Here is a 16,210-nt window from a genome sequence, read left to right as displayed (position 1 = left end):
ATAATTGAGCTTCCAGCTGTATCTCAGTACATCCTGACAGACAGAACATGCAGGTGGACGTGAGGACTACAGATAGACAGCAGTGGAGAGCAAACACCTGTCTCACAGTCGAGCTGCCTAACCTCAACAAACAAACTGTCAACACGGGAAACACGCGTTACCTTCATAATAACCGAAGCTCAGACTCTACCCTATCCAGTGAACGTTTCCTTGTTATTGATATATTGAAACTTTACTTTACTGAATCTTCATTGGCACTAATGCTTTCATCATATATTGTTTATGAAGAAGGATGATTATTTTTGCGAGCATTGAAGGTTTACCAGAGAGCCGCTCCCTGGCTGTATTTGTTTAGTTCTAATAGACATGAGTGTTTTGTGGGAATGATAACACAAACAAGCGTGTCTCTGCGGCTGATGTACTTCTTTTATCAGCTACTGTATGGTGTAATGACTTCAGACACATCTGTAAATGACTGCAGATGAGACCTTAGCTACATTATCAAAGTGATGGGGTTTCTAAATGAAAAGCCCATCCAGGCATGCCGTGTCGGATTGTGATAAAACGCATGTTTTAGATGCTGTCGCTGCTTTCATGGTGATAACTGTGATTAATGCTTAGCGGTCTTTTGCATTACTTCTGTGTTTACGTCCGAATCGGGGGGTGTTTTTGAATGATTACATATCTTTTGCTGTTCGCTCTGTTTATATTCTATTATATTAGATGACTTTATTGTGTGTGTCATCTTAGGAAGCTTTTATGTCCGATTATGAGCAGTCAGCTTATTTATAAATATTGATTTTAAATAGAATTCTGTACAAAACAAGATGGGTGTAATGTAAAGCTTTTAAACCAAAGTTAATATTATGAGTTGCATGCTTTGGATTAAATGTATGCATGTATGTAATGTTGGGCTTGTAACAACATCAGACTTACGTGTGAAGAAGCTCACAAGCTAGTGAGCATGTGTGAGAACGTGTGCGCTCAAGCTGAAGAGAGAAGCAGGGATGGACAAAGACGGTCTGTTTTGTGTGTCTCTCTTCGTGGGGTCGTTGTCTTTGTCTTTATCTTCAAGTGGGAAGGGTGTGGAGGGGGCATCCTAAATTGAGCAAAAAAGGAGCTCCGGAATTTTCTCTCCAGAGTTTCCCAGCGTGCGCTACTGCACTCTGCATGACCTTTGGTTGCTAGATGGCAGGAGAAGTGTCCAGTGCAGAGGAGACCATGTGTTTACTGATGCTTTAGACAGACTTGGCACAGAAAGAAACTTTATGATAAAATAAAGTGCATCCGTCAATCAACACAAAGGAGGGAGAGAGGCACGCACGCACGCACGCACGCACGCACACACACACACACACACACAGAAACAGAAAGGGAGACACACTGATAAAGAGAGAGAGGGACAAGCTCAGTTGAGATTCTCCAAATCCTCCTCAAATTTGCATAAGCTCAAGGCCTCACACGCGCACACGCACGCGCGCACACACACGCACACACACACACACACACACACACACACACACACTTGTGCAGTGTAATTGTTCAGCAAGCACAGTATTGTGGCTTCATCCATAGCGTTGAAACTGCTGAGCTCAAGAGACCTTCTTAAAGCTTTACCCAGTTAACACTGGTCTGGAATCAGCTTAACCCATTTACAAAACATGCATTTTGTCACCAATCCCCTCTCAAAGCATCTGATTCTGGAACAGTCTGGTCTTTAGGGCACTGTTACTCAAAATAGAGTTAGAACGAGGACAGATCTGTTTTGGGAACAGTTTTCTTCACTGTTTGTGTTTCCAGTGTGTGTTTGTCCATTGGGCTGCTGATGGTGGTGTTTTCTGCTGTAGGTGATGGACAGATCGAGTCTTTGAGTCGTTTTCGTTCACCGCAGCTCTGAGACCAATCAGCTTTTATGTCTAAAGGAATCATTCTGCCAAACAACAGCCTTGTCAAACTGACAACACAGCTAAAATTGTGTGCTCTGAAATTGTGTGCTCTTAGGCCATTTGTCTAGATTTCATAGAACAGAAAAGACTATGACGCTATAAAATACTCTGAAATCATGATTTTCCCAATGGCACCGATGGGGAAGAATACTGCTTCTTGTTTTGTTGTCCCACATTGCTGGTTAAAATCATAATCTCCCACCTCTAATCTCCGCCCCGGCTTGGAAATGCTTCTAGGGGATTGAGGTCAGAAACCCATTAAAATCAGCACACTGGAATTGTATAAAAATGAAAAACCCTCGAAATGTCAATCAGAAGAGAGAGAGAGAGATCACTCGACCAAGGTTTTTAAACTGGCCAATCAGAGTGAGCAGGAGGACAATAGGTATTAGTCCTATTTGCCAGGAACTTAATTCAGTCTGTCAGATGTGACACGTTCAGGATTCAGACTGATCCAGGGACAGCTGTACATGACATCAAAAATGAAGATTGTACAATGTGTGGATCACACACGAAGGACTGATTACAGGTTACCTTTGCAAAATTTATGATGGTTTTACTATAGTATAAGTGTGGTATTTTTTGTCAGATTGATTACCATTTGGATTACGATAGTTTTAATACCGGGGTTAACAACATTTTTGCCCGGTTTCGCAGACAAGGCCTAAGACTAGTCCCAGACTAAAATAAAAGTTTGAGCTGTCTTAACTAAAAATAAATGACATATCTTAAAATATCTCATTCCCATTGTTTTGTCTCAAGATGCACACCAGTGATATTTTTATCTAAGGCATTTTAATAAAAGCGACTTAAATATCCCAATTTAACCTCCTGACTTAGGCTGAGCCTTGTCTGTGAAACCGAGCCATAATGTGTTTTACTCTCTAAAAGAGCATATAAATGATTGGTCTGGAAAAATGATCTCTCCTTTGACATCAGGTTGTGACAATTTTTTTCGCTTCTAACTGGAAACTTGAGGTGGTGCACGTACATATGTAAATAAATAAACAACAGAAACTCTGTAACCTAGTTCTGCATTTCCTCAGTTTCATGACATAGAAAACAAAACGGGAATGTTTTAATCAGGAGAAGGACGTGTTTGTAACAGGATCTCCGGTCAATGCATTTGCAGGGTCTCTAGGGAGCTCGAGAAGAACTCACTTTGAGCCGAAGAGGGAGATGTTTTTTCTCCTGAGAGACTAATGCGTTGCCCCGTGAGAAGATCAAGCTGAAGAAATGAGCCATGGAAGTAAAATGGGCTTTGTATGAAAGCTGCTTACGCTACATGTTACTAACACTTTACCACAATGATCTGCTCTGCATAGTTGTGGATCTCATACATGAGGACTTGAGTTAGCTTTGCGTGGTCAGATGAGTACATCACCTGTAAAGATGAAGAGACTGTCACACTGAACCTCACATTGCATCTCAGACATAAAGCTTAAGTTTTGTCCCCATGTCTAAATTAAGTCCGATCGGCTGTAAGCAATCAGACGTGTTTTTAGCATTAGCGTACACGTACACGTCTACATCAGCTTTTCTGGTTTCATCATCACAAAACGTCTGTCACTTCAATTGTTTGATTTGAGAGTCCAGTCTGTCCATATGGAGCAGGATTGATGTGCAGGGTTGAGGAATCCCACCAACCCACTAAAATTAATCCCATGATCCTCTGTGCTCTGCTCATTTGTGTTAGGCTTAAAGCTCGCCGTTTAGCTCTTGCTGTCTGGTGGGGTTTGACGTGCAGTCAGATTTTTTAACATCATGCAGTTTATTCAGATCCGTTTTACTGATGTAAAATTTCAGCTAACATCTAAAACTTAAACTTTTAAACTGCGGTGCTCATGGTCAGTGTTGGGCAAGTTACTCTGAAAAAGTAATTCCTTACTAGTTACTAATTACATATTCAATAGTGTAACTAGATTACTGTACAAATTACTCTCTCCAAAAAGTATTGAATTACTTATTACTTTCTATATCCTATATCAACCTTGATTAGTTAAGTGATTCAAGGATAGACATGAAACGGCTCTTTTAATTCATTCAAATGAATAATATAAAACTATATAAAGTAGTATTATTAACTGACCAAAGTATTACAAATTATACAATAAAGCACAGATTTTAAAGTTAGACTTTGAATTTTAATGTCAATTCCACTATTGCACACACATATATTACACCAAGTATTTAGTTTAATTACAACAGAAGTAACTGTAATTAAATCACAGAGTAATCCCTTACTTTACTCCCTTGAAAAAGTAATTGAATTATAGTAACTAATTATATCGTAACTAGTTACACCCAACACTGCTCATGGTAATGATCCAGGTTCGAATCAGGTTTGTGATTATATTCCACTATTATTTCTAAATAAATAAGCACCCAATTCCAATCCTGTCCACGTTCTGATCAGAGCTTGTATTTATTGTGAACTCATTCTAGATCCGGTTATCCGTGATGAGGGAATCCCATCAGGACAGGGAAAGTGTTTGTCCTCTCTTGGCTCTCATAATCTTCTCTTGGGAATCTCTATAGGGGTCCACAGGAAGAGTGATCTAGAGACTATAGATCCAATTTGCTATTATCTAGCTTGTGAAAAGGTTGTGGTCGTCCACACCCCTTTCAGAGTAACTAGAGATGGCTGGTTTTGTTAACCTGAAACGTAAGCTGTTGTGTGTTGAATACGTCGGGTTTGTTTTCTCAGACCGTACAGGAAGTAAAGGCTCATTTTACACTCGGGTAACAGTTCGTGATTTTCATTTCCAGTTCATATATTTTGACACAGCGGCACAGCTGTCACCGTTATTGTGTCTAACAGTTGCTTGCAGAATAGAAAATATCCTAGCGCTCCACAAACATACGGGGGTGTTTGCGATTGGATTCTCCATGGTGGAAAAAAATCCAATTAGATGTTGTGCGCCCGCAGCTGAACCTGCGGGGATTGTGAGTCTTCTAAAGCTCAGATAGTGTTCTGTGAGAGAGTGATAAATCTTTACTCCATCTTCACCTCCTGAACCGCATCCACCCTCACACACGCACATAAACTAACACCAGCGTCATCTGCAGAATGTCTGAAGGCGTTAAGACACGCCAGAACGTGTGGAGGTAAAATATTTTTTATACATTTATTTTAAACTCTATTAACTTAACATTCAGAAATATGTGGTATAATTCTTGTGGCTTGTTCTTGAACCGTTCTCTTTGACCTCACGTTACTCTCTGTGGTTGGCTGACAGACTTCTGACCTCCCGTATTACCCCAGCCCACCACTTCCTTCAACAGGGTTCAGATTTAACCATCGCCACGGCAACCTACACGTACATCAAAGCGTAGACATCACGAGCTTTCCTCTCTGACATGTTCTTTGATGTAGTTTATGAATGAAAGGGCGAGCATTATTTTAACACTCTATATTTATATTTATGTGCCTAGAAACAAGTGCATTGACACATAAAGGATTTACATGATATTGTGTTTTAAACAAAAGAAACCATTATTAGGGTTCCTGGGGAATCCTTTGAAAACACAAGTTACAAATTCTCCCTTCCAGCAATGGAGCGATTAGCATGAGAATAAAGAAACGCAGCGGAAAGCTAGAGAGGCTTTTGATCTTGTGTGAGGTTTGAACACAACAATGCGTTTCAGTCGAATTTCTAACACGTTTTACACCTTTTGTACTTGTAGAATTTTTACAGCGCTTGACTTTAGGCCTCCACGTCTCAAGTGAATTTAAGGGCAATAAATGACCGCAATACATCAGCCGTTCATTTCTGTGCTTCTGTTATTTCCGAAGGTTTCTCAATAGGGGGCAGTCTGTGGCGAACGTTAATGGCTGTTTTTTATTTGGCGGTGGGCAAAGGTTTCGTGAAGAACAGAGAGATGGTAGCATGTGTCACTAAGCGCTTGCCGTAGACTCCCACAGACACGCTGGGCCGCGCTTGTTCTCCTGACAGTGAAATATGTGTCTGACATTGATGATGTCAGCGTGTCAAGGGTCCTCTTATAGTGATGTAGAAGCATGTCTGTAGTCATGGTGACATTGTCTTGTGGGTGGCGAGTTGCGTTGTGGCATTCAGTTAGAATTGTACGACCGTCGGCTCTATTGGAAAGAACATCTGATGAATCGAATCAGAGGACAGTTTGATCTTAGTACTGTACTACTTGTTTTTATTGATTTATTGTTAGTAAACAATTTTGTTGATTTATTGTTTGTTCCACTAAAGCATGATGCAAGTAAATAATGAAAGTTTCACTTTTGTCTGAACTTGTTTAATAGCCTGGTCAAATCAGCCATAATTGCTGGCATAAAACCAGTTACACAATGTTGCATATACATAAAAAAATACATCCCTGAGGACACAAAGTACAGAGAGAGACAGAGAGACAGAGAGACAGACAGACAGACAGACAGACAGACAGAAAGAAAGAAGCAGAGAGATAATACAGAGAGAGAGAGAGACAGAAAAGGCAGATAGTCAAGGTATGGAGAGAGACAGACAAAAGTAGACCTACCGTACACAGAGAGAGAGAGAGAGAGAGAGAGGAAGATAGACAGTATATAAAGACAGACAGTACAGAGAGCCAAATAGACAATGCATGGAAAAATAGTACAGTGACAGACGGATGGTGAGAAAGAGGTTGACATACAGTAGAGAGAGAGACAGACAGAAAGAGGCAGACATAAGGTTTTGAAAGAGACAGTAGAGAGAGAGACAGATAAAAAGACAGACAGACAGCCAAGACGGTCCAGAGACAGACAGACAGATTGTGGAGAAATAGACAGAAAGAGGAAGATAGACAGAATGAGGCAGATAGACAGGACAGAGAAGAGACATAGACAAAACCAGACAGACAAGACGGTATACAAATGAACAATACAGCAAAAGACAGACAGGCCAGAATGTGTGAGAAAATAGAGAAAGAAAGACAGAGAGACAGGTAAGCAAACAGAGCTGTGCTGTTAGTCACTAAGCTCAGAGCTGGAAACAGGGAATGAATGAGATGAGTCAGGGATGTTTGGGATCAAACGCTCCAGTAAACTGGGAAATCCTTCTTTCTTAAAGCTTTTCATGTGGAGAGCAGTGAAGATTCAGATGTGGATGTCATCACACTGTAAGAGATGCTTCTGGGTCACGTGACTGGAGTTCAGCGTACCTCAGAAACAATCACCGAAATCTGTTATGAGGTCAAACGATTAATCGCCCAGAATAAAAGTTTGTGTTTACATAATATATGTCTGTGTACTGTGCATATTAATTTTGTGTTTATAAACACATACACATACTTGTACTGTATATGTAGAGTTTGGTTCCAAAATGAGATAACTCTGTTTTATTTATTTTTTTAAAAATCATGTTTTTTATTATGTTATCATGTTTTATTGTGTTATCATGTTTTATTGTGTTAATTAGTAGGGATGCACCGAATCTAACATTCTTGGCCGAAGCCGAAGCCGAACATGATGTGAAACACTTGGCCGAAGGCCGAATAATACCGAACACCANCGCGACATTTTGACATCATACAGTGGTCGCGTCGCACACAGTTCCCTGTACTAAACAACTTGTCAAAGTATGTTCGTGTGCATCCCGGCCACGAGTGCACCTTAGAGAACAGTCAGCTTTTGTGGGCGGAGTTTGGAAGAGAGACTGAACTGAAATGGTTGTCAGTCAGCATCAGTCAGAATTGCTTGCTTGATGTTTTTTTTTCTTAAATCATTTTGCAATGTAGCCTATAATAATCCAACAGTTTTAGTTTATTCGTATTTTTAGCTTATAGGCCTAATGTGGAATGACACTTTTTAATGAACTGTTTTGTTGTAGGGGTACAGAGTACTTACATTACATTCTTTTACAGTCAGTTATAGGCCTAATTAATATAGGCTATTAAAGAGGTATTTTTTGTTTAATACTGTTCCATTTGTATTTTGTTTTGCTCAATTTTATATTAAGTTGTATTGTATTTTATTGAAAAGCAAGACAAATTATATTAAAAGCAATTTTGACTATTCAGTTTGCAATAGTGAAAAAAATGAGCTTAATAAATAGAAGAAATGCAAAAACCATGTTCAAGACAGACAGAAAGAAGCAGAGAGATAATACAGAGAGAGAGAGAGAGACAGAAAAGGCAGATAGTCAAGGTATGGAGAGAGACAGACAAAAGTAGACCTACCGTACACAGAGAGAGAGAGAGAGAGAGAGAGGAAGATAGACAGTATATAAAGACAGACAGTACAGAGAGCCAAATAGACAATGCATGGAAAAATAGTACAGTGACAGACGGATGGTGAGAAAGAGGTTGACATACAGTAGAGAGAGAGACAGACAGAAAGAGGCAGACATAAGGTTTTGAAAGAGACAGTAGAGAGAGAGACAGATAAAAAGACAGACAGACAGCCAAGACGGTCCAGAGACAGACAGACAGATTGTGGAGAAATAGACAGAAAGAGGAAGATAGACAGAATGAGGCAGATAGACAGGACAGAGAAGAGACATAGACAAAACCAGACAGACAAGACGGTATACAAATGAACAATACAGCAAAAGACAGACAGGCCAGAATGTGTGAGAAAATAGAGAAAGAAAGACAGAGAGACAGGTAAGCAAACAGAGCTGTGCTGTTAGTCACTAAGCTCAGAGCTGGAAACAGGGAATGAATGAGATGAGTCAGGGATGTTTGGGATCAAACGCTCCAGTAAACTGGGAAATCCTTCTTTCTTAAAGCTTTTCATGTGGAGAGCAGTGAAGATTCAGATGTGGATGTCATCACACTGTAAGAGATGCTTCTGGGTCACGTGACTGGAGTTCAGCGTACCTCAGAAACAATCACCGAAATCTGTTATGAGGTCAAACGATTAATCGCCCAGAATAAAAGTTTGTGTTTACATAATATATGTCTGTGTACTGTGCATATTAATTTTGTGTTTATAAACACATACACATACTTGTACTGTATATGTAGAGTTTGGTTCCAAAATGAGATAACTCCGTTTTATTTTTTTTTTTTAAAATCCTGTTTTTTATTATGTTATCATGTTTTATTGTGTTCTGTTTTATTGTGTTAATTAGCTGTATTTTTTAGTTATTATGGCTTAAATCAAAACAAACCAACTGCAGTCTGATACATTTTAAAAACGTAATCACTTTTTTAAATCAATTTTAAGTTATCTCAGTTATCTCATTTTGGAACCAAACTCTTCATATATATATTTATACTGTATAAGAAATATTTCGATTTATTTAAATTGACCAGTAATTTAAATTCTATATAAATATTTATTAATTTTTATATTTTTCTTAAATATATGCATGTATGTATATGTGTTTATAAATACAAAATGAATATGCACAGTACACACAGACATTCTGTATATTTATGTAAACACAAACTTTTATTTTGGATTTTCCCTAGTTGTGATGTCAGAACTCTGAACTAAACTCACAGCTCATAGTTTTTAGTCACAGCTAATAAATGCTAAAACATTAACAACCAATCAAAATCCTAATTGCCGACTGACCTCATCACAGCCGTTATAAAGGTCATTATGACTGTAGCAGAATGTTGTTAACTCGATAGTTTGTTCAATTAGTTTACACGTAAACATTTAAGTAGCTTAACACCTTCATCCCATTTCCAGCCATTAAAGTGTTCCAGTATCAATCAGATCAGACCATTAAGGGCAACACCTTTGACCGGGTCTCTTAACCAGAGCATTCACTGATATACTCTGGTAAGTCCCTCTAAAACAATAATAAGAGCTTCTGAGTGCTCTTAATAATACAAGACAAGAGAGTCCACTATGTTATTGACACAATGTTGCATGTGAACTTTAAGATTTACTCTTGATGAAAGATTCTTGGCACTTACGCCGTGTCTTGACAGACGCATTTAAAGAAAATGAATATATATTGTCCACTTTCTGCTGGTGTGACCACCCCTGCCAGTGTTACGGGCTGCTGTCCCAGAACGTCTGAGATGGTCTCGGTCGCGTCTGGGCTCCGTTCTCTGGGTGTTGAATGCTGGGCCCGCTGGGATCACAGGCCATCGGCTCTATTGTTCAGACTCTAGGGCGTAAATGTCGGGCCAGTCTGGGTAAGCGCTGGCTTAACGGACCACCTCCTGCTCTATGTCACGGTCAAAGTTTTAATAGAACAATGCATTTTTATCATGCCATAAACCAGACGCTGAAGCAATGCATGACAAAGCGGGGAACACTGCGGGCTGTTTATCATAAGAAAAGAACCACCATCTATGTGTTCCAGTCGCTGTGTGGGCCGCTTTGGGACTCTTGTGTGTTGATACTGTTTCCACCTTTCCATTGGACGGCTTTGGGGTTTATTGTACTTCCTGTCTATTAATGATTGGTCGACTCTGACAGGCATTGTGATGATTGGATGCACTGGACAGTTACTGAGAATGAAATGTGCTGATTTTTGGCTTTAGGAGGAATGCTGGCGCATAAAGGGTATCGGTGGTTGTACGGGGCAACAAAAAAGCATTCCTGGTTATAAAGACTCTTTTGAGTTCGGACAGAGTATCGCAATGAACAGAGAGATTAAAGAAATGCGTCTGCAACAATTCTGGTATTAAAAGATATTCAGTGGTTTTAAAATGGTTGTTCATGTATTCTGGGAGGTGAACTTCATTTAAAGTCCCAGTGAAATAAAAAATGACCATTCTTATTTTTTCATTAAATATTGCAGCGTTTATAGTAAACATCTTATCAATGTGGGTCATTTTCTTTTTAAAACTAATGTGCCCTCATAATCTTCAGTTAAAATCTGAAAATGCACTTCTGCCCTGAAATGACTATCCATCTCAAATGACTTAAATTAGAAGGCTTGGGCGGAGCGTCCGTTAACTCCTCCCCTTCAACTGTCAGCTGCCAGTTTCATTTCAAAATCAATGCAACAGCTGTTTTTACACATCCAATCAATTCGCAGTGAAAAACGCAAGCCACGCCTACAAATTTTGTCCTTTTAAATTTCTTTTCACTAGGAAATGTGTCAGAATACGGAAGTAAAAACGATCGCAACTTCCGGTTCTCGGGGACTTAATACTCGTGGTTGACCATTATCATTCTTGTAATAGAAACTGATATCTGAAAAGATATGAATGTTGACTCTTGATAGTCAGGTAAGGAACAGACGATGTTATGTCTCTCTGATGGCTTTCAGACTATCTAGCAGCATCGAAATGTTGATTCAGCGTTCTACAGCATTCATTTTATTAAGTGATGTATAGCACCGGTGAGGGCACGATGTGCAAACCAGATGCTTTTAAAGAACAGCCATCAGACTGTGTCCAGCTGACCACAGAACCTCCTTAAACAAACACAGAGGTAAAGAGGTTAACTATAGACACTCCTGTCAATGCCATTTAACATAGAAACCACTTCAATTAATGTTGGTTTACTAACTACATGTGAAGTTGAAGTTTGTTTGTCTAGCTGCTTGATTTGAGTGGAGGTTCAAGCATTAAAGCTTTTGTCTGTCCGTCTCTGTTGGTCCAGAGTCGAGGGCCATTTCGCTTTTTGACTTTTAGGCTTGTTAATCAGTCAAGTAGATTCCGGTCGGATGAACGTCTCTCACCGGCGACAGGCCCGTCTGAACAAACGTCTGATGATGGACATAAGAGACGTGAGACCACATTGTGCTAACTCTTGTGTCGGCTAGAGTTAAAAGAGTTAATCGTTTGTTTTGTGGTTGATGAGAGTGAATGGGTCTATTTGCTTAGCTGTGGCAGATGTTATGTTGAGTAACAATCATTCCCATCCAAACGGTCAAAAGACTGACAGTATTTGCGAAGAATTGTTTTCATGCTGAAACATGCCTGTCAATCTAGCAGCTATTTGATTTATTTCACTATTTTAAAGGAGTAGTTCACCTTCAAAATAAAAATTCAGTCAACCTCTTGTCATTTCAAACCTGTATGACTTTCTTTCTTCCGCAGAACACAAAAGAAGATATTTTGAAGAATGTTGTTGAACGAAAAAGCATTTTCTGATGTGAAAGAGGGAGAGAAAGAGTGTGATTGAGTTATGAATTATAGCGCATATGGCACACATGCAGTATCAGTGTGTGTCGAAGTTTGCTTTCAGAAAGTTTAGAAAGTGTTTCCTCATTTACAACCGCAGATGAAATCTCTATTAAACTCAACGAGTCATTTCTCATTTTAATGCTGTCGGACATGTTCACACATAATGAACTCAATGAATATGCAGATTAACTTCTGCGCCGGAACCTTCCGATTACATCTGCTGACATAACAGATGCTGCCAGCTGCAAAATTCATGGCATTTACCAGAACTGTTATTTTCTACCGTCTGAAACTGCGGTTTGCATTATCACGTCTGTTCAATCATTTTTAATAGAGCAGCAGGATAGACTTATTTATCTGTTTTTGCCTCATGTGTCTGTGGCAAACAACAACATACGTCATTATGTCAATCATAATTTACTCACCTATCTCAGTTCTTTTTTATATTTAGCACGTTGTGAATGTAGAGGGGTAATATATAGATGTAAAGAATCTGTGCCGAGTTCACAGGGGAATGTGTTGATTTAACACTCATTGTCAATACAGATATTGGCTTGTTTTGTTTTCCGTGTTAAAGCTGGCATGAAGCATGACCCACAACATCAATGCAGTCGAGACCCGCGACATTCTGTGCCATAGGCCTAATGGAGGTCCGATCGATAACGTGACGCTTTTACCCCTGAACCAGCCAGAGCATATTTTACGCCGCCCCGGAAATGAAGCTCTGTTTTTCTTCACGGCAGACAGGGAAAGAAATATAGAAAATCAATCATAGACCATGTACCAACATACAGAGACACTGTCAAAATGGACAAATGATCAAGTTAATAACATTCTGCGTTTTAAAATCAAAAACAAAGGACAAGCAGTGAAATCGGATCCCAAACCAGTTTCACAATGCAGAAACCGTGGCTCACAAACATTAGTAATGCTGCATTGTTTTTGTTAAAAGCAGAATCCAATTACCGAGGCAAAATGAATGATTCATGAAATTTTCTCGTGTTCTCTCAACACACGGTTAAAATACAGCGATGAGTGCGAGTTTCTGCAGGGAACCTTTATTCTCAGCAGCTCTATAAATAGACCAGCCTGCTGGTTTCCAGCATCTATTTGTTGTTGATCTGTGTTTTATGATCGGTCTGTCGCTGAGGATTATGGGATTGATGCATTAGTACAGTACGGACGGATGACGTCGTTGAAATATTTTCAAGTCGTCTTTCATGTTCTGGTTTAGTCTTTGCGTTCTATGCGAGTTTCTTTGACTTCATTAATGAAGATTGTGAATTATAAATGCTCGTAACAGGTGTGTCGTGTAGTGTGTGGACGTAAAGCTCCTCAGATCAATAATTCACTGTCACAGTGGGCTACACGCGACACGCGTGTGCCGATGTCCCGACTGCAGTCATCAGTTCGGGGCAGGACATCAGCTTTGACCCATGATGAGACCAGATGCTTTCAACATGCTTTCAATGATTTAAGTGTTGATTTGGATCTGTGCATTTGTTTTGTCTGTGAATGGGAAGAAACTGTCTTTCATGTGATCGCACATTAGAAATGCAGAAGCGGGCCGGAGCTCGACATCAGAGCTGATCTGATCTTTATATGCTGTTTGATCAGACGAACTGCTTTCATTCAACATGTGAGCTCATTAATGTGTCAGTACGGTGAAACAGATGTTGTCGTTCAACCCTGTTATAGCGTGGCATGTGTGTTGTTCTGCTCTGTGTTTGTGATCAATGCATCTGTAGAGAGACAGTAAACAAGAATCACACACGTTTAAAACCGGCGTGAAAGCCTGTGGTTCTTCCTGCGTATGTGTGCGTTCTGAGTTTTTGTGTTAGGATGTAAAAGGGGCAGGTTGACCTCAGTGTCCTTTCCACGGGATTAAGAAAGTCAATATTGTAAATATCCTCTTAGACTGCCACCATTGTCCTGGTTTTGTGTCCTGACTTTCTGAATTGAATCCCGCGAGACCGTCTCTCGTTTTATCCATTTACTTCTTCATTTGGAGTTTTTCTCTGTTCGTTATAACCTCACTTATCCACCTGATACACGCAGATCATTTCACATTGATCGAGTCTCAAATTCCCTCCTAAATTAACCTACTTTCTCTTGGTGATAACCAGCCCCGATTCACGGATCTTCACTGATCTTCAGAAAAGACTGTCACACTTTCATCACATCCTAGGTTTATGAAAGCGGGACACGATGCTGAACGACACAGCTGCTGCTTCCCAAAGACAGTCGACCAATGAATGATGTTGTTTTAATGGATATTGTGTTGTTTGTAAACCGTGTCACCCAGACGACAGAAAAACAGCGCTCTGCGGTGGGCTTCTTTTATGTTGAAGGGGAAGGTTCGGCCCCCCCGAACAGCACTTGAGGCAAACTCGAGAGGGTTCAAAATCCTGTTCGTTTTGACAGCCAATCAGAAATGAGCTCCATTCATCATGAGGAATATGGTGCCCCAAAGAGCTCAGAAAAACATTCTTGGAAGGATGTGGCGCTAAATGGGGACATACTATAGATGTCTATCGTCTTTATATGCAGCTAATTATCATTTCTATAGACTTTATGTAGTCTATCTATAGTTTTATATAAACAAACTTTGTTTGTATCTGTCGGGATACACTGATCTAGAATCAGATACCTTTTTTAATACCTCAAGAGTAGGGCTGCACAACATATCGAAATATAGCCAAAGTGAGTTTTGCAATGTAAATATTGTCATGTTTTGCAAGAACATTAAATAACGTTTAATTAGTTTTGATCTAATGCTGTTAAACGTGTCTGTTCATTTTCGCAAGAAAGAATGTGAAACGTATTTTAATATTTAAGTATACAATTTACAAAGTTATTGTATTGCACATTGCGATATTTAGTAAGTTTTGCATATTGCATTTTTCGCTTTTTATATTCAATTATTGCTTAATGCATGTCTTGCATCTCTACTCTCGGTTATGTTTCTTTTAGGTTTCAGCTTGGTCTCATACAACTCTTAAAAAAGTTCTTAGGAGAAATAACAAAGACTAAACTATCTGAGATCATGTTGAGATGTTCTCTGGAACGTGTTCACTTGCTCTCTCTTTAATCTCATTAAGTGTTCCCTGGGAAACAAACCCATGACTTTGCCGTCGCTAGCGCCAGCTTCAGGAACACGACACGGCTTACCTGCTTACAGCGGCTCACCGATGTTGTTTTTCGGTTGGCAGTGGAAATCTAAAGGGGATATAAAAGTGGTGAATTTGAGAATGGGCTGGTTTGGGACCTTTTCTCATTGTGCAATGTGACGGACAAACACTTTGCGCCGGATTATGTTTCGAGTCGTGGTCTTTTGTAAAAGAGCGGCATTATTACTGCCCGAGCCGAGAGAAAAGAGACGCTTTCAAAGGGAAACTTCCCTCCATTGTCGCGGCCGCAACTAACAAAAGACTTTCTTTAATGGCTGCAATATACAGATTCCCATCAGCACATGAGTACAGCTTCACTCCTGCAACATCTGCTGCTGCTGAGCTCTCACTTCACTGCAGGGGATGATGGGAAGGTTACATTTTGTCCCGAGGCATTTCCTAAAACCGTCACAAGTGCCACTTTCCCCGGACCTCCAGACTGAGCGTGAAACTGAAGAATCGTAAAAAAAGGAGTTTTTTACTTGTTATGTATTTTGTTTTGTTACTTTTATCAGCATTGAATCGGCCGAACGTCAGTAATGAAAGAAAAAAAACACAGGCGCAACAAAGCAAACAAACTGTGCCTCAAGTTGTGCTAGACTTTCAAGATTGCGCTGGCGTGCCCGTGAGAGAAGGAAATGTTTAACCTCCATTGAGCCAAAGACAAAAGATTGATTTAATCCTGCTGTGAGGGAGGGGCCGCTCGCCCCTCTGTGTGTGTGTGAGGGGTACGGCGCTCATTTCGGAGTGACATTCAGGCACAGACTGACGCTGGGGAAACATGTGGACCTGACTGTTGTATTTGTGTAGGATATTTGTTGTATATTTTGGGTTGTTTGGACTGGTGGACTGTTGCAGCAGGACAGGTAAAGTGATTTTATTTTTCAAGGTTTTGCATTTTGAGAGTTTACTTTCATGCATTTGGCAGGTGCTTTTATCCAAAGTGTATATTTGATCAGTTTGTACACTTGACAGAAACACGGTTTGATGATTTAGACGTGAGATGCTGATGAAGTTGAAAACAAATAATGAACTGAGATGGAAGAAGAATTG

The 16,210-nt window shown here is 39.9% G+C and overlaps 1 protein-coding gene across 13 annotated transcripts in view; it reads left to right on the top strand.

The window, feature by feature from the left end:
- Positions 1 to 16,210, top strand: part of LOC130551661 (neuronal cell adhesion molecule-like) — a 44,613-nt gene that overhangs the window by 3,283 nt on the left and 25,120 nt on the right. Inside the window, exon 1 of one of the 13 annotated variants that reach the window (XM_057329458.1) lies at positions 15,907 to 16,023. The exons of the other annotated variants lie outside the window; for them this stretch is intronic. The gene's annotated coding sequence lies outside the window, so the exon portion shown is untranslated. Of the gene's footprint in view, positions 1 to 15,906; positions 16,024 to 16,210 lie in introns of those variants that run through there. 13 annotated transcript variants of the gene reach the window in all.

Source organism: Triplophysa rosa, linkage group LG3 (assembly GCF_024868665.1).
Source record: "Triplophysa rosa linkage group LG3, Trosa_1v2, whole genome shotgun sequence".
NCBI classification, from domain to species: Eukaryota; Metazoa; Chordata; class Actinopteri; order Cypriniformes; family Nemacheilidae; genus Triplophysa; species Triplophysa rosa.
This window is presented reverse-complemented; position numbering and strand designations above follow the sequence as displayed.